The sequence below is a fragment of the Mus musculus genome, chromosome 4 (assembly GCF_000001635.26).
Source record: "Mus musculus strain C57BL/6J chromosome 4, GRCm38.p6 C57BL/6J".
Classification (NCBI taxonomy): Eukaryota; Metazoa; Chordata; class Mammalia; order Rodentia; family Muridae; genus Mus; species Mus musculus.
Window position 1 is genome coordinate 91,211,304 of NC_000070.6, and position 19,911 is coordinate 91,231,214.

A 19,911-nucleotide genomic window follows, 5' to 3' on the forward strand; every position below is an offset into this window, starting at 1 on the left:
CTTGGGTCAGGAATGACAGTTCATTGTTTAAGAGTGCATACTGCATATTGCTTTTCCAGAGGACCAGAGTTTAGTCCCCAGTGCTCATGGCTTACAACCACCTGTAGGTCTACCTCTAGGGGAAATGCAATGCATCTGGGCTCCTTGGGCAACTGTCTTCACAAGCACAAACTCTGACACAGGTACACATGTACACAAAATTAATCTTTAAAAAAACCCTACTATTAAGTACTTTTATTAATAAGAGCTTTATTTGAAATAACAAAGAAAACAAAACTAGAATTAATCCAGAATAGGTGAGTGGCTATACAAACTGTGGTAGATCTGTACTGTAGAATACTACTCAGTAATAAAAAGATTCACATTTGAATACAGAAAAATCTTGAGACAAACAAAAAAACAAAAAAGCCCGAATCCAAGTCTTAGCTCTATACTGATTCCATTTGTACTTTACTAGCAGATTATTACCTCTTCATACATGAATATATTTCTACCACACACCCTCCATTACTCTTCCAGTAAACCTCAAGTATCCATTGAGTTCTTATTCACTGTGGTCACCAGTCAGTTCTCTTTGTGACCCATAGTAAGTTTCATCTTGCTCATATACAACTCCCACTTATCACCACTGGTTCAAGGCTTGCTGGCTCTTTAGTTTCAGAGTGTTGCCTAATTCTTCAAATTCATTCTCCTGCCAGACTTCCTCATGCATTACATCGTCTGTGTACCTTCCACCTTCCCAGAGGGAGGTTACTCTGGTGATGAGGTGAAGGTGGATTAAGTGTTGACTTGGGTAGACTGCAGGACAGGCGACACAGCTGTAAGACACAGGCGACAAAGTGAAAACACATGTCAGTAAGTTCCAGCTCCAGCCACTAACACTTCTTCCCCTCTGCATACACAGCTCCCACCTGGGCTGGCTTTAGGACTTGTAGAGAGGAATAGCCAGGTGAAACTTGGAAGAGCTTAAGAAGTCCAAGAAAATCTACAGAAGGATAAAGGGCCACAAGTGGGAGGGTGGGTAGCTTTTTAGGACTAATCTGTGCTGACTAATGGCCCTAGCTCCATTAGCCACTGGAGTAACCACAGTTAGTAGTATAGGGGAGAACAATTGGGCAGATGAGTCAAACTGACAACGACTGAAGAAGGGCAAAGTGCAGTTTTATGGAATAATTTCTTCCACAGCAGCAGGTAAGAGATAGCAGGGCTTCCTGCTACTGCCCTGAGTAGTGAGAACATTATCCTCTAGCTCTTTAGGGGAAACTGAGGGGCAGGATTCCTGCTACAGCAGCAGCACCAGGATTCCCTTAGGTGACCAAGCAGACAGTGAACTTTTAAGCCCTGGGAATAGAGGTAGGCATCAGAGTGAGGACAAAGATGGCAGACACCATCTGGTTAGCTTGCTAGCCTTTGGGACATAAGGACAAGATAATTGAGGGGCAGTGGGAGATCCCTCTTGAAGGTGTCAAGGGCTGGGAAAATTATTTCTGTGACCCTGTTCCAGAGTCAGATGGCATCAATCACTACAGTATCTATTTCCACCCCCAATACCCAGCATGCTTTGCATCAGACCATAAGTGAATCACAGGAAGAAGCACAAACTCTCATTTGAGCTCCAGGTGGCAGAGAGAGCAGGCTCTTCACCAAATTCAGATCTTGTTCCTAGGCACAGTGAGTGACAGTATAGCATCCTCTACTCTAGGGGTGCTCTTGCGGCTGACTTACAAGCCTGCTCACTGCAAACCTCCATGGACTGTCCCTCTCACAGAAGCTTTGTCAGTCACAGTTCAGCAATGGGGATTCTCCAGCTCAGATCCTGGAACTCCAATCTCCTCCACACGAGAGGCACCATCTACAGCAGAAGATCCACTGTGGTAACTGAAATAGGGATGTGGTTTTTGTGCATTACGTTTTCCTGAGATATAGCTGGTATATGTCACACTACTATGTCCTAGTAATTTAACTGGCATCTATATATGAAATTTTCTTTCAGTGCAAAGACATACAACAAGGGGTCTCTGAGATGCTTTGAAAAACTATAATCAAATAAGGAAAGACTATTTTCAATATTCAAAATGCCTCAAGGGGCCTGTGCATTTTTTATAGGCTGATTAAAACATCAAGTGTCTCTGCTTTTGACTTCGATGTGTCACCTTACCATAGAAAAACTGACAGTGTCGAGATAAGCCAGAGCTCTGAGCTACAGTTATGGCAAAATAGCTATTAATTTTAAATTACTCAAAGTGATCTTTTCTTGGATAATATAACAGACGAGATGACTGCTCCTACGAAGATTTTGAACCACATACAAATGCCTACAATTGTTCCAGGATTTTTTTTTTTTCTTAAGAAATTGGGATAATCTGTCCAAAAGTCATCAAGACACTCAGGACTACTACTTCATCTACTTGAAAGCAACAAGAATGAATCCAGATCACATTAGTAACCACCTAGTGAAACGTTTATCTCTTCAGCTTCAGGTGGGGGCTTCTCTAGTCACCTGCGGTAGCTCTGGAGCCTGGTCGTTCATCACATCAAATGGAGGTAGGGGCTGTTCCAGCAGATTTGTCACGACCTGGAGACATGCATTCACTCAATAGGTCTAAGAGGGAGCCCTGACCCTGCCTTTCTAACAAATGCTGATAATAAAGGATTCTACTGAAAACAGAACCAAAGGAGCATAGAGAGAGCAGAGCTGAGTGCATGAGATTAAACTTCATTTGACTCTTTAGGCACTTGCTTCCAGGAGAGGTCTGCTAACTCTCAAGTGTGAGAGGCAGGCCAGCAAGCTAGAAATTTGGCAGCAGTCGGTGTTGCTGAGGTGGCCCAGAACAGAGCCCTCCTCCCCACCTCTTCTGGAGAGCTTGGTCTGTTGAGGCCTTCAGCTGAAGAAACGAGGCCTCAGCTTATGGGCAATGATCTGTTTCACAGACTACCGCCATAGTAACATTTAAACCAGCCATTATGTAAAGGTTGAGGGTCATAGCCCAGCAAAAATGATACCTAAATCACAATGCAGGATAGTGCTGAAGTTCTCACAGTCCTCTAAGAGACACTGTCTTAAAGGGCTTCACAAACAAGTTAGCTAAAGAAATATAATCACCTAGTAACAAATGGCTTTCAGTGTACTCTCTTGCTCTGTCTGTCTATCTCTCTGTCTGTCTGTCACTCTGTGTGTGTGTGTGTGTGTGTGTGTGTGTGTGTGTGTATTCTGAGACAGCAACTCCCTATATATAGTCTAAACAGGCTTTAAGTTTGCAATTCTCTTGTTTCAGCCCTAGTATTGGGATTACAAGCTTGGGCCATTAGACCCAGCTGCCTTTTAAGCTTCAATCAATTTGATAAATCTTTTCTTTCTTTTTTTGGCATCTTAGTATTGCATGGATAAATACTGTGTAGAGAGAATATATAAAAATGCACACCTGTGTCTGCTGCCTAAATTCAAACAGGCAGTTTCTAGGTAAGCCACTCCTCCATGTTTCCTAAACTCTTCTGGTACCCATTAAGTATCCAGTGTTTCTATTCCTCGAGTTGACCCTGAGGTCCCCCCCGTCCTCAAAGTCGTTAGACACTCAAGCACATTAGCATAGTGTGTTATCCACCCCTAAGATTCCTTCATGGAAATCTTGGTGGGATTCATTTAGAATACTAAATTTTAAAGTTAATTTGCATATTCTGGCCAGGCATTTAATAATCACGTTACAGTAATATGATGAATACTTTTGTACGTTCAGACGTAAGATGATGATATAAATGAAATGCTAATTATTCTCTTTTAAAAGAGCCATTTCCTACTAGGATTATGCTCTTGCTTTTTTGACACATCTTTCAAATCTGCATTTCACAGCAGTTAGGAAATAGCTGAATTTGGTTCTGATTTAATCAGATGAGAACTAATTCAGCTTCAGGCCAAAATGACACTTGGTGGGAGAGGTGGGGAGGGTTTCACGCTACATTCTAAAAAGCCACAAATCTCTTTCACTCTTCTCTTGAACTTTCACTCCGCTTGATACTATTATTTGATTTCAATTCGCAGTTCCCTCCAGGGAGAGGAAAGCCACTGAGTCTATGAGGATGTGAGATACCTGGAATGAGGCCTTTTCTGATGCCAGCATCACATCTACTGCTTTTCAGCTACAGACTTGGGCAGGTGACCACAGCCCTGAGCTGTGGAAGACACCCATATGTCTTCTAGAGCAAGGAAAGTCCTCAAATACTCCAAACATTTGGAAACCCATGACCCCTATTTATGACTACTGTGTTCTACAAATTACAAACTACAAAGTTTCTTGTAATAAGCCTTAGGTGAAAAAGAAATTCTGGGTTTAACAAACTCCCTAGTTTAGCAGCAGATTTGACACTTTAAAGTGATACTTTCCACCGTGACCTTTAAAACCCACAGGGTAACAATGCTTGCCTTGCAAGCCAGATGGCCTGAGTTCTAACCCTAGAAACTACTAAGAAAAAAAAATGATTCTTGAAAGTTGACACTTGACAATTAAGCACAGATGCACACACACACACACACACACACACACACACACACACACACACACACACACACAAGCACTCATGCACAGGAGAGAATTAGCATTAAGTAGTCCTTAAGTCTGAAACTTTACTGTACATGAATAGTATTTCCCTGGGAAATAGCCGAAGTTCTGTGTTTACTAAACATGCTAGAAAGTGGCTTACAGACATCCTGCCAGAGTCAGAGCAGATGCTCACAGTTGATGGGCCTCCTTCTAAGTCAATGCTAATATGTACTAAGCTCGTTTTATACCTAATCCAACTCAGTTCATGGAGGTCAAACCTTAACTGAAGATGAAAACAACATCTAAGCCTTAATGATAGCTCTGAATGTTCAGTGTGCTGTGTACTCCATTATAGCAGCCATGTTTCAAGTCCATTGGATGGATGACATAAACAACTCTTTTACATTCTAGGGAGGATGCTAATATGACATGATTAAAAGAGCCAATCAGAAACAGTACTCATTTCTATATGGCTAAACATCTGAGAGGGTTTTTTTCCTTCAGGCTGGTCCAGGTATTTTAAATTTCTTTAAAAGAGGATTTTTTTTTAATGACAAAATACAAAGAAATGTCTTTAAAAGGTGGTCTGGTGTACCTTTTTCCTAAGGGGAACTTTTCTCATGTAAACATACAAGATTGTTTTCATCTTCATACAGGTCAGAATACAGAAACAGAAAGCCTAGGTCACAAAGTCAAACTAACACACAAAACTGACCGACAGTCGCTGACTGCATTTGTTCTCTCTCTTCATGGTCTTTGAGCTACTCTTCAGCTAAAGAGCAGGAACAGGGGAGCGTTCGCAAGGCTTCACCCCTAGCTGAAGAGCTGTCAGCAGCTGAAGGCTGCTGGGAGAGGGACAGTCCCTTTGGGGGGTGGGGGTGGGGGTGGGGGTTGTTGCTACTGGTAGGGTTGTTCATGCCCTGGGCCCACTCATTTGCTGTGTGTACACAGGCAACATTAAGTAGTCTCAGTAAATTATAAAGAAGAAGGACATGACCTTGGGAGGGGACTTGTTGACATGTAGGAGGAGATAGAGGTAGGAAACAGCATGAATTTCCAAAGAATTAAAAAATATTTTGGAAATTTGATGGTGATTATGATGATGATGAAGACGATGACTGTGATGAAGCTAACTTTGGGGCTGGAGTGACTGTAAAATGCTCACTACTCAAGCATCTGGACCTGGGTTCAGTTCTCCCACATTTTTATGGTCATGGAGTGTACCTATAACCCCAGTGTTGGGGAGGCAGACACAGGAGAATTCCCAGAGCTTGCTTACCAACTAGTCTACATAAGTCAGAAACCTCTAGGTTCAGTAGGAGATACCATGTTGTTTCTAGAAATAAGGTGGAGCTGGCTGTGGTGGCAGAGACCTCTAATCCCAGCACCCAGCAGGCATAGGAAGGTGCATCTCTAGGAGTTCAAGGCCAGCCTGATCTAATCAAAACACACACACAAACACACACACACACACAGAGAGAGACATAGAGACACAGAGAGAGACAGAGAGACACACACACAAAGACAGAGACAGAGACACAGACACAGAGAGAGGGGATATGGGTGGGGGGGAGATTCTAATCTATGGAGTCCATGAAATTTAGTTTACTTGGTACAAAGAGATTTTGCAGATGTGATTAATTCAAGGATCTTGAAAAGGAAAGATTATTTTTGGTTACTCAGGTGCACCCTAAATGCAATCCTACATAATTATAAGTAAGAGGCAGAAGGATGTGTGAAAACAGGCAGCAGGAAAGATGGGTTTTGGCCACAGAGTCAGAAACTAGAGAGAGGTGGTCACACTCCAAGGACAGATGAGAGCCCTGGAGATATGAAAGAGATAGGATCTGAATTCTCCCTTTGCAATTCCAGAGTGGATGACAGCTCTGTGGGTACTTTGATTTTAGCACAGTGACACTAATTCTGAACTGTCTGTCTTTCACAATTCGGATAGTACACTCTTCATTGGCGATTTGTGAAGGGAAGGAAAAGTAACACAATTTTCTAAGTTCTGAGAGTGGGTATCATGACCCATGTTATTGACTATGGCTATCAGATGCAGAACCTCGGAGCTGCACTGTTGAGGGCTCTGCAGGGGAGCGGGAACATATGAAAATGATCCAGAATAATGCCCACTTACTACTAAGAACTAATTTTCTGATCGTTAGCTTATGTAAAAAAAAACAAAACAAAACAAAACAAAAAAACAAACCAAAAAACCCTCGTTGGCCAGGCTTTTATTTTACTATGCACTGGGCTTGATTGTATACACACAGATCTATGTCAGATCTGTATATATCGGAGGGCATTTTAAATAGGATGGAAGGGAGAATGAGACAGATCACTTACCTTAGTTATTGATCACACTCTTAAAGGACAGAACATACACTGTGGAAAACATAGACAACTGAGGAAAGAATTGCAGAACTTGTAAATCAAATCCATTCCACTTAACAGCTCCATTATCTCCTGGTAATACCAGAATTGAAAAGAGGTTATTGCTTTTAAAGGTTTAATTTAAATTTAGGCCTTTCAGTGGCTTGTTTGGTGATTTATCACACTGACTTGAATTCTAATTCTCTTACTATGCTAAATTCCAATAATGCATTCCGTTTAAACATTAGAACACTGAGGCACATGTTACACATGTAGGGATGCCGTAATTCTCTAAGCAAGGATGCAGGCTTAGGGTAATTGCATGAGGTAAAGGCATGTAGCTGTCATATGGCAGGGTAAGGACAGGGACCATCAGGCCTAACACTGGGGTGGAAGGTAGACTTCTGTAAAGTCTGCCTTTGTAACATTGGGACGCACAGATAGATTAACATGGAAGGAATCATATGTAAGTACTAGAAGACAGATTCTATATGACTCGCTTTCCAAGAGCTATTTTTCCTTTCAATCACTGCTTTCTATAGCACTCTCTGCCTGAAAGTAGCTTCAAATCTCCATGGAAAGTGATGCAAACTCCAAATAGGAGTGCAGAGTGGTTCAGTAGCAGAAAACTTGATAGCGACTGTATAAACTGTTGTATTTTCTCCGTGGATGTATAGATGGGCTACAGCTGTCTGAGCGTCATCTAGAGTTAGAGTTGAACATACAGTGATGTATACTGCTTTCCATAAGTCCCATGATTCTTAAGGAAATAGTCTTCATGACTTTTACATGTCCAACACCAGCCATGGAAGCTTCATGCAACAGAAGGCTGGCAAAGCTACAAAAGGGAAAGCACCCGAAGGAACAAAATCTATTGACATTTCCTTATTGAAGCAGCTGACATGAGCTTTACTCACTCAGTGGCTCTGCTTGACTCAGTTACTTATGTTCAGTCAGTTAAAGCAATAATGCATCAGGGACTCAAGCATGGACCAGAAAATAAGGAAACACATGAAGTCCTAGAAGGCTGCCCAAATCTAAAAAGCAAATCAAGTAACAAAGATCAAGTAATATATGGTCCTATATCCTACAGGTGAAATGTGTGCAGAGTTCTGGAAGATTCTTTGGAAACAGTGATCCCAAGAACCATTATGGAACATGACACCTAAGTTGGTCACTGAGGCACAGGGGCAGCAGGAGAGGTTCCAAATACAGATTCCAAAAATGCATACAAATGCTGCCAGATGCCAGAAACTGTAGGCCCCTTTGGGCTGGCATGGGGCCCATAGCACATGCTGAGGCTTTGTGTATAGGCAGGGGGATGGCCACCACGGGCTCTGTATGCGCAGCAATGATCTTCACATTAGTATTCACTGTCTGGTATTACTGGTATCATCCCTAAGGAGGCCGTGCTTCAACTTGAAGGTAATGGGAAGCCACTGATGGTTTTGAAATCACACAGGGAGTTAAACTATGAACTGGGAAAGCATCCCCACATTAAGAAGAGGGCAAACTTTTGGAGGAGGCAAGGAAGCCAAGGACTGGGCAGCAACTGGTAGATTTGCAAGCAATCTGAGCCCTTGCATTACAAATCAAGGGTTCTGTACCTGATTTTTAATCTGCTTTCTAAAAACATATCAAAGACAGTTTTTTTCTAAAAGGTGTATTTACTGAGACAAATCACTCCTAAAATCTAACAGCCTTTTACATTTTATTTGTATTATATATTTATAGGGAATTTCCAAAATCTGTCTAATATCAGGTTAGTAGAAAGAGAGGAGGGCAGAAGAAGAGGAGGAGAGAGGAGGGGAAGACAGAGGCAGAGGGAGGAGAAAGAAGAAAAGAGAGAGGCTAGAGAATAAACACACAGTAACAGAACATCTCCTCAGAGCTTGGCTGTCAAGCAATCATACCCATGAGAGCCATCAAAATGTAAAAAGGCCCATGAGAAGCCAAGAGAGATGTCCCACTGATGACGGTGAGGCATGGTAGGGAAGCCCATTTCCAGCAGGGAAGACTCTCAAAATATTATCTCTGCAGTTCAAGTTGTATTGAAGTAAAGCGACACAGAAAAGGTAGCATATGAAACTTTTTCTAAGTTAGCAGACTTTCTTTTAGAGACGTAGAGAGTACACAGAAATATTAAGACTGTATAGAACATGCAGAGCTCTCTAAGCAGCTGCCTGCATGTACAGAATCACTCGTATTATTAATCTTATATCAGTGTGATATATTTATTAGATTAATGGACACCATGAATATATTATTGCTAATACTGATGAACTCCATGGTTTGTATCAGAGTTTAATCTGAATTGCTTATGCTGTGTATTTTGACAAATATACAAAGCCATGTTTGCCTTCATACCGTAACCCTAACCTTAACCCTAACCTCTAACCCTCTAACTACTTTTTAATCAACTTGTCTTCAAACTATTGACTTTAAAGCTTGTATTATGTTCTACTCTCAGAAGTACAAAGTTAGCATTCATATTCAATATTTGCATTTTAAGACATCAGATGTAGACTGGTTAACAACTGAGTAGACCTCTCACTAGAATGTGCTGTCCAGTTCCAGCCGCTGTGGTAAACACATTTTCCTTGCAACACAGGCCACATGTTAGCTATGTCACCTTTAGCACTAGCACAGAGCTGAAGGGCTGCAGTGGAGACCATGCAGTTTCTAAAGGCTGAAGCATCGATCTGCTTCATTTTACAAGACAATGTTTGCTGGCCTCAATGCTGGTCATCCAGCAAGTGCTTTTGTTGTTCTGAGGAAAGCCAAGTTTTAAAGGACCATAACCACCTTTATTTCAAAGACCCTGACTATCGACTATTGTCCCTACATAAGAATTGTGAAAGGTGAAAACGTTAATGACACCTATTCTGAGGTAGGTACCTGAAGATTTGAAGAAAAGCTTGTTTTCACTCTATTCTGTCTACATTGATTATTTTATTCAGAGTGAATCTTAAACTCAATTTCTCTGTTTCATGATTCCTGTATATCAATTTTTAAACTTGTTAATTAGAAGATGGTTGTAGGAACCAAATATATGTAAAATTATAAGAGAACCAAATATATGTAAATTATAAGTTTATTAGGGTTCATTTTCATTTGACTTAGCAACTATAATAGTAAAAAAAAATCATAAAATGATTAAGTATTGAAAGGTTGTTTATCAAAGAAAAAATAGAATCTACCTAAATGCCAAGTTTCCGAACAAAAGGAATGACTTATGCACATTGTCATTAATGTAACAAATTAGGTATGTGTGTTATCTGTGTGCATGTTGTGTATATATACACATACATGTATTTACAGGGATTCATGTTAATACATACATGTACTCACAGAGAAAGTTGAAAAGCTAGACACAGAAACTATGTATCTTACCATCTTGCTTCAGTTTTAAAAATATATTTATGTGCATGTATAGGCATTGAGAACACTGAAAGAATGTGAAATGTTAAAACGCATGCATTAAAAAGGAGTATGTTTTTCCCTTTTGCTTTTCTCTACTTTTAAATTTTTTAACAGTGAACATGGATTCCTTTTCATTATTGAAAAGCAGGAAAAATTGAAAAGATTATAAAGTAGAAGTGGGACATGGGGGAGCTTTGGAGATGCTGGTCATGCTGTGTGCTTGATGTTAGCCTGAATAAGGCAATGCGCAAAGTGTGAAAATTCACTGAGCCACAGACTCAGTGCACTTTTCTGGAACTATATATATTATACTTCAACAAAACTTCTTTTTAAAAAAGGATCATTTGCTCAAAAGTGAAAGGAAAGCATTTAACCACATTCCTTGTAGAATTTCATTCAGACGGCATTTATCAACTACCTCCCACAGATGAGACTACCTGCTAAGTATTAAAACACAGCATTAAAATGAAGACACTCAGAAGATACTTCTATGGAGCTCGGCAGAGCACAAAGACAGAATGTACAAAAGCACACAAATAAAGAAGAACATGAATGTAAGCTGCAGGGTTTAATTACAAGACATAAATATGCAACAAAGATAGCTTAGGCGAAAGGACGACTCTGGCTCAGAGATTCCAAAGGGCTGAAGAGTACCCTAAGGGCCATGGATGGAGATGATTTGAGAACCTCAGAAAATGGCAGGTGGCATCTGAAGACAGATCCAACCGTCTTACTTTAGCAATGCTAGAGGCATCTAGGAGTAAAGGCCGGGGACGGGATGGTGCTCAACACTTTAGAAAGGCTACAGCAACCATAGACCATGGTGAATAATATACATCCTATACATCCTATACAGACAATACACATCTAACGTTTAGGAATCCTGGTCCTACCTGCGTTATTAATACAGTGGTCTAATGACCAACAGCTTTAAACAGCTCCTAAAAGTAGGCCAGAGATTCACAAGGATGACCCTACTCTGGCATTTAAATCCAAGCCACACAAGATCCTGGGTACCTTTTAAACTAGGGAGAGCACTGCCCGAAACAACCACTGTGAGGCTATATCTCTGCCAGGCATGTTTCATGCCATCTCTTCTTGTACTGCAGACTAGCTTCAGCCTTATGCAGCCTTATGTACCCAGCCGCTGTGGGTTCCTGAAGCTCACGTTGTGTCCCTTGTCCTTCCACACCATAGGCAAGGAGTCTCTTCCTTAGATGTTGAGCTCATCAACAGGAGGCCTTATAGCCACAGCGCAATGGGAATGCCTTTAGAAACAGAAGGATTCCCTCCTCTTCCCTCCTTCCCAGGGAGCTTGTTTGCTACAGAGCAGAAGCACACACACACACACACACACACACACACACACACACACACACACAGAGAGACACACAGACACACACACACAGAGACAACTCAACTAATGAATGCTCAAAGAGGAAGGGGAAGGGAAAGGAGAAAGAGAAGGGGAAGAAGCGGAATGGGGAGGGAGGGATAAAGATGTCAGAAAATGAATGATGTGTTAGAACACTCAGGGCATAGGGACAAGTATTTTGGGGAAGACTCTTCAAATGAGGTGCGCCTTGTACTTAGATGTGAAGGATAAGAAGTTGGCCAAGCAAGCAGAGAAGAATCAGCACCATGCAGACAGACATGATCCTGAGGAGGAACAGAGCTTAGTGGGTTCCAGTACAGGAACAGAGTGGTAGGAAAGAGGAGAAACAGACAGGGATCAAAATGGCCTGGGCCATGGTAAAGGGGAGAGAGAGGACAGTACACAAAGGATAGCTCAGTTTACATACAATTAAGACTAACCTAGGCGAGACTGAAATCACATGACCTGGAGGTTAGAGGTGGGAGTGGGCTCAGGGCTTTGGCCACTCAGTTGGACATGTCCATCATTCATCAGAAGAGTGACATCACACAGGATAGTGAGGATTATAATACAGGAGCTAGGAAAATCTAGTCTGTTGATTATTTTAGGTGATGGTCTCCTCTTTCCACCTTAAATGCTCACATGTTAAAGGGTTATGTGCTAGCTATCTCACCTTTGATTTTGCCTCATTCTGCAAAACCTAAACTATGAACCATGTGGCCACATGGTTTCTTATGGAAGCACACAGTCGATACACGGATGCTCAGAAGGTAAGCACCATGACTGCCATTTGCCCTCACAGGAACTTGAGGCTCTAAGTGAATCTCCCTAAGAACTCTCTTAATTTACAGTTACAACCCAGGCAAGGGACTTCCTGGGAATACACAACTCAACCATTTCTGCAACCAAAACCCAGGACTCCATGCCTCCCACCCCAAGATCTCCCATTTTATCATGCAAACTTCACACAGGCACAACCTCCATTAATGTGTCCTTCACGCCAGCTGTTTGTCCCTGCACATCTGACACGTAGACAGGAGGCAGAACAATGGATCTCAATGATGCTGCTTATTCTACGGCCCAAGAGGCAAGGAGGGTGAAGATAAGGAGTGGTTTTATGGGCTAGTGCTTAAACCAATGGATTGTTCTTCCTTTCCCCCTCTCATTTGCTAGTCTTCTACAACGAATATGGTAGTTTTTCTCAATAAGGGAAAATACTTATTTTGTATAAAGAAAGCAAGCAGAAATAATCAGCCTTGCCCAGAGTGTCTATGTACTTTTTAAAGCTGGTACTATTTTGACAGCCAAAAAAGACACTTCAGAATACAGCATTACAAATTCAAGATCATGTCTATGAACTTGGCTTGAAAAAAAAAAGCCCTCCATAAAAATACAACCTACCATCTGTACAATGTATTCAAAAATGATTAGCATAGTATGAAAAAATAATGCTGGAGCAGCAGATTTTTTTTTCTTTCTGGTTAAAGAACACTTCCTGCTCAGGATTCTTTTCAGATTTTTTCCAGGAGGTTTAAAAAAAAAAAAACAGTCATGAAAGGAAACATTAGGTCAGAAAGGTGGAAACTAACTAAACAGAGATGAGAAAGGAACACTGAATGCTTTTCACTGGCAATATGCTACTGCTTTAGAAAGCCCACTGAGCCTGAGAGAGAATCCATATGTGCTAATGTTGAGTGCTGCCCTGGGATGCTCCATCCTGGGCCCCCTTTACACCAGCTCAGCCATCTTCGCGTCTACCACACCGTCTATCATCTATCATTCTGGTGGCACTGGATTCTTGCTTTCCTGTCACTCAAGGTGAACCAAAAGAGCTGGAGGTGCATGGAGGCTCTAAACCATCCCTCCAACACAACCGAATAGCGAGAAACAGTAAAACTCACACAGGAGTCTGGGGTCCTTGACAGGGGCTTTCTTCTTTGCATTCCACTTCCTTACCAACTAGGACTCAGTGTTACAGGGGTCCTGGAACCTGATGTAAATTCCCAACTCAAAACTTGTTATAGGGTTTTATAATTTAGATCATGAGGTCTTCAAACCTAGCAATATAGGTTCCAAGAAAATGTCAGCTTCAGAAAATTATGACCCAATCAAAAACATTCAGGTGTTTCCTCCAATGAAAAATTGATCCAGGTGTGAAATTCATGTTTATTGGAGAATATTTACCACAACCACTTGCAGAATGCCTCTGAAGATTCTGAAATGCTTGTTTGCCTCTGAGAAGCAGGCTGGGCTTTGCTTTGTTCTTACCCCTGGCTAATGGGTTTCTGTCTGTACAAAAACTTGCCTATGCCAAGAAAGAATCAAGAAAAATGATCTCTAGACCTGCATAGACACCCAAAGCTTGCTGTCTAAGCCACCTGTGTATGACATTTCAGGGCCAGGATAACTGATTCAATCCAGGAGATAGCCTCTAGAGGACATAGGCTTGTTTGTCTGTTTTTAAAAAACAAGGAGTTAGGTCTGAGCTATCCTCACAACTGTCCCCCAGTGTGCTAGCCTACTTGCTTGGAGCTAAGGCTACCCAGTCTTATTTCTCCTTCAGCACGGCCCAACTGGCCCCTCTGACATCAGAGAAAACATGCAAAACCCCCAGCAAAACAAATGGCTTTGCTCATCTCGAGGTCACCTCCAAGATCTCACTGGTTTCAGAAAGTGCTTAGCTGTTAGAACAGGCTGAGGTTCCACTGCTGATGAATCAAATCTTCCTTTATTGGTGGCTAATTTTGGTCCACATAGAGAAAAGAGAAACTGATACTCCATAGTATTGCTGCCAATGTGGACTATGAGTTAGGCGATCTGGAATTCTTCTGTATAGGTCAGATAATCAATACTTTAGGTTTTTGGGTCATGAGGTGTTCTTTTTAAAATGTTCTTCCAACTATTGGAAGGGGGCGGGGAGGAGAGATTTTAGATCACAGGCTACAACAGGGAGGACAGAATTGCTGACTGCTGGCTGAGACAACTGTCTGATTTAGCATCCTATCACACAGATGCAAAGAGAAAAGCCTTTCTACAAAACTTGGTCATACTTGATTTACACTAACTCAAAACTCAAACTTCTAAAATATTCCTCAAAGTTCCCTTGATTCCACCTCCCTTGTCTCTGTTTCCATCCATCACCACTTAACAGTTGCTGCCTTATAACAGTTGCTTCTATATCTTCCATCTTCAAAGAGTAATTGGTTTTAAACTAGGGGTGTGTGTGTGTGTTTGTATGTATACAACTCACAGGACTCAATTTCTTCATTCTACCATGTAGGTCTCAAGGATTAAACTCAAGTCATCAGGCTTAGTAACAAGTTGTTTATCCACTCAACCATCTCACTGGGCCCCAAGAGCTATGAATTTTAAAATTGATGGGATTGAGTTGCTTTTCATTTAAGATCCTTCAAAGTCCTCACCCAAGAGACTTTAAATAAACTCCAAATCCCTGTACACTGCAAGGCTCTGCCTCTGCTCAATTTTATGTGTTCTTTTCCTTTATATTGCCCATACATGATGAGTTTACGTGGCAACCCAACTGGGCTAAGGGATGCCCAGATTCCTGAACGAAGGTTATTCTAGGTCCATCTACAAGGGATGCTTCAGAGGAGATTAACAGTTGAATAGGAGACTGAGTAAAAGATCATCTTCTGCATTAGTTACAATTACCAAGAAAAATGGACCAATGTTGTGGAGAAACAATGTCTACACTGAGACTTATTCTAAGGAAATGGCTCATGTGATTGCTACTGTCCATAAACCAGGCGATCTAGGAAAGTTGGTGGCATTACAGTATGAAAGTGAAGGCCTAAGCACCAACCAAAGAGGTTAGTGTTTAAGACCCAGTGCAAAGCAGAAAGAGACTTTAGCTCAGGTAGGCAGGCAGAGGGATGGTAAGGTGGAAATGTGTTCTTCTCTTTCATTCCAGCCATTGGTCAAGGATTTGGTTTCTTAGTCCATTATTTTAAAAACCCACATAGACACACTTGGTGACAAAATTGAACCAAATATCTAAGCAGATTTATGGCCAGTCAAGTTTACACATACAACTGAACACCACACCCTCCCTAGCCAGCATTCCCATGTCTCATTCAGTCAGAGTCCCTTACAGAACATGAAAGCTCACCCTCCAGTGAGTAGGAACAGTCTCTCCTCTTCCCACCTAACTCCTCTGAACCAGGATTTCTCCTGCCTTTGGTCTCAAACTGAAACATCAGCTCATTCTGTGTGCTATGCCTGCCAGCCACTGGCCAGGAACTATGAGGACCTCCTGTGTCTCTCAAACACTTGGGCGCAGTTTGTGCTCCGTGATTGGCTCTCGGGACTGTTGACACATCTTCAGTTTAGAAGCGTGCTCACCTCCCTAAATGTATACATGGGCTCCTTCTGGGAGCTCTCTTCTTCTGCACACTCTCATATATGCACTTGACTGGTTCCATTTCTCAAGAGAACCCTGATTTGCATAGCTGTGAATACTCACACTCGTCCAACCCGGGATGCTCTCTCTGTATTAGAACTTCACTGCTTCTTGTGTCACAAGTTTATCTTCTCAACAGCCATCAGCTTATTTCTTCCATCTTAATGCCCTTCCTTTAAAAGTGGCCTCCTCCCACTCTCTACCAGCAGTTCTTTATTCCAGCTTCTTATATTTGTCCACCTTTAAAACACTGGGTAGATCTAGAACTATTTTGAGTATTTACTTATTTCTGCCTATTTCCCTCAACTAGGAGAGCTCTGGTAGGCTACACACAAGTGTGCAATGCCTGAACTCAAGCACTAAGGCACTGCCTTTTACAACACATTCTGCTAACAAATGATGTGGGATAGAATATCCCAGTTGACATCTCTACCTTCTCGCTTCTGTTCACTTTATTAGAAGATGACATTTGCAGCAAGCAGATGATGCCTGAGAAGTGCTTTGGCCTGTTCCTGCTGTTCGTGCTCTCTGGGCTTAGAGAAGCAGGGACCATACTCTCAGAAAACAACATCCTCCTACTTAACTGCGTTGTCATGGGTCATTTGGATTAACAGGTTAGTCAGCATCTCCTATAACACACAGAAAGGGCTGTTCCCCAGCAAGGCCGATCTACAAATTGGGTAACTCTAGTTCCTAGGAGCATAGTGGATGCTTAAGGGTTTTCCAGGTTAATCTGATTATCTCCACTGATGTCTCATTAATTTGGTAGCTTATTCTAGGTCAACGATCCCAGGTAATAATGAAAGATTAGTGTTGGGGGACACAGGAATAAACTTTAGAACAAGCCTAGGTAATAATGGAGGATCAGTGTTGGGGACACAGGAATCAAGTTTAATGAGAAGCATCTTTACTTGGAAGAATGGTATCTGGGAGCTTACCAGCTTAATGTCCATTTCCTGTGTAAAAATTAATTCTTCTTTATAACTAAAGGCCGTCTTAGGAGATGTGCAGAGGGGATTGCTTCCTTTCTATGCCTGTGAGGAGAGGCTCAGACTTCCACACAGTGCAGGAAGCGAAGTGAAAGTAGGGCAGGATTCACTGACTTGCTTGGTGGCTCAGCGTGTGAAGCTGCCTGGCTTCTTGCTGTGCAGTTCCACTCTGGCTTGAGCCTCTCTCCCCTGCTTCACAGACTGCAATATGAGAAAGAACACCTTTAATTTAGGTAGAACAATCTGATCTTGGTGCAACTTGCTACAACTTAATTGAAGATAAAATAACCTGTCAGCACTGCTTACAAGCACTTGCCTGCCTAGACCTCAGAGTCCCCAAACGAGGCCAGGCACAGTTATCTGAAACCTGCCAGCAAATCAAGAAACCCAGTCCTGGGAACTCTTCTTTCCCTGGAATGGTTCCATCTCTGGGAAAAATCCGGCTCTAAAAGACCTTTGGGCTACATATGCCTAGGCCAGGATTCTGTTCACCTAGTTTTTAAACCCATGGGCTGTGACTGGCTATGAAATGTGCTTTTCCGTACAACCACCTTCTTTTTTTTTTCCCTAAGCAAGTAAGGAAAGTGCTTACACCTGTTCTACTGATCAGCTCAACCCTGCCACTTCTCCTCTTATGAATTTCCTGTTATAAGGAGCTAACTTTGGGAAAACCACGAGGTTTTTTTATTCCCGCTTTCTGTTCATATAGGCAAGTAGCATAATCAGTGTTGACGTCTCATGAAGATGCTGTGGAAATGGTCCTTGCTTGAACCCTGCTTTACATCTGTGTGCTTCTCTTCGAATATAATGCTCTTCACAAAGTGGTATTCTGAGGTTTGACCTTTAAAAGAGCAGGCAGAGTCAAGCTGCAGCCATGATCCTTTGGGGCATCACAGACCACTATGAAGGCTGTTGAATTTCTCGGTATTCAGACAGAAAGTTGGGGTGGTATGTCTCTTACCTGATAGAAAAGAAAGCCAAAATGACATTCTAAAGTGACCAAGTGCTAGCTGGTAAAGGCAACAGTGCTCTTGCTTCATTATAGATACATTCCCTGGCCTGGAGGTTTCAGAAGGCAGTGAAGCTCACTATGTATCACAGTCTTAAAAATAAAAGACTTTGATATTGGACTCAAAGCCCATCTTTGTAGTTACTGCTAATCTAACGGGGTGGGGGAGACAACGCTCATCCATCAGGCATCTCTTAATGCTTTGTTTCCGCATTACACAGCAAGCGCTAGAACTGAACCAACATCTTCATGTCCCTGGAAACCTCAGACACACCTTTCTAATAATTAAGGTAAAGAGGTAAAAGCCTTTCTCAGCATCTAGTGAAGATTCCCAAGGCAGCCAAGATTAGATTTCTAGCAGGACTTTCTGTTTTCGACCATGTTTGAAAAATGCAGCCGTCTCAGCTTGATTTCCTAAACTTAAGCTTTTATTTTCTTTAGGACAAAGCTGTTAAAAAAAGTCAATTGCAACAGCAAAACATAAGGAGAGTCCCATGGACATACTGTTGAAACTCACTGCACTCAGCCTGAGTGGCTGGCCTCTTGAAGAATATACACGAACCCTGATGCTGTTCCTAGGAACATCTACCAACACTCAATAGGTCTCACATTCTGAGAGGTAAAATTTATTAAGTGGAGAAGTTTTCTACAAATTGGCATAGATGCTGATGATGAAAGTTCGGCGGGTTGATGATGTTCTGCAGAACTCTGCTTCTTCGACGTTCTATCATGCACCGTGGACCCTTTAAAGCCTTTTCACTGAATTCCTTTATCTAAAAGCGTTTAACATTTTGTAGGGCAGGCATTCTGCAGAAAGAACCATTGGATCCTCGGGAGGAGGTTTTCAAATTCTACCCTCCTGATACAAAAATATGCCTGCATAATGCACTGTAAGGTACATCATACGTCACAGGGAAAAGGGGGGACACTTACCATGGCCCCACATGCTCTCTGGCACCATCACTCCTCCCATCTCCTGGCTGGCTGGATTCTTGAGTAGTTCTGGTGAGGGCCTTTCCTCCAAGCACAGAGTGATTTGAGGAAAGCATGAATGAATAAAAACAGAGGGGCTGGCGAGAAGTGTGATTGCCACATCTGTTAGGGGTGCATTTGGTAAGCCTTCCCCTGTCATGATATATATTCAGAACTAATGACAAAGAGATGTAGTGCCTCCAGGCAAATGAAATGGAGGTGCAAATTAGAATCACACCTGCAGCCTCATTTTGGTATCACTTCTTGTCTGCATAAACAACACTTACTCTCACTCTCCTGCTCATGGCAAGTAGCCACTGTTAACACTTGCACTAGGGATCAGTCACAACAAATTACAGTTAAGTTTCACACAGCACTGCAGGAGGCAGCCAGCCCCAGGGGAGCAGGGAGTTAAGCTGGGCTGCCTTACCAATTTTGAAATAACTAGCACTGGGCTGAAAAGGCCCCTGTGCCTCAGCCACATGAAGTGGTTAAAATTCTAATTCTCTAAGTGGTGTCTTAATATTTCTGTGGATGGTAGTTTATTATTCTCTGTGGAGTGCACCAGTGGGTAGCTGCTTGCAAAAGGGGTGATTTTAATCACCAATCATTTTCAAGAACACAAGAGATCAGTGGTACTCAACTGTGAAAGCTTTACTGTAATGGGAAACTGCCTGTGTGGATTAAAAATAAACAGATTTCACTTTGAAATAATTGTATTTGATGCTAACCTTCCAGGATATGGAACACATCTATAGAAGCCCCCCCCCCCCCCGCAATACGAACAACAACAAACAAAAGTCCACAGGGAA

The 19,911-nt window shown here is 42.0% G+C and overlaps 1 protein-coding gene across 1 annotated transcript in view; it reads right to left on the bottom strand.

Annotated features, from left to right (window-relative positions):
• Positions 1-229: 229 nt before the first annotated feature.
• Positions 230-19,911, bottom strand: part of Elavl2 (ELAV like RNA binding protein 1) — a 188,576-nt gene continuing 168,894 nt past the window's right edge. The window contains exons 10-11 of the transcript XR_003954881.1: positions 17,068-17,319; positions 230-818 (exon numbers count right to left, since the gene is read on the bottom strand). The gene's annotated coding sequence lies outside the window, so the exon portion shown is untranslated. The remainder of the gene's footprint in view (positions 819-17,067; positions 17,320-19,911) is intronic.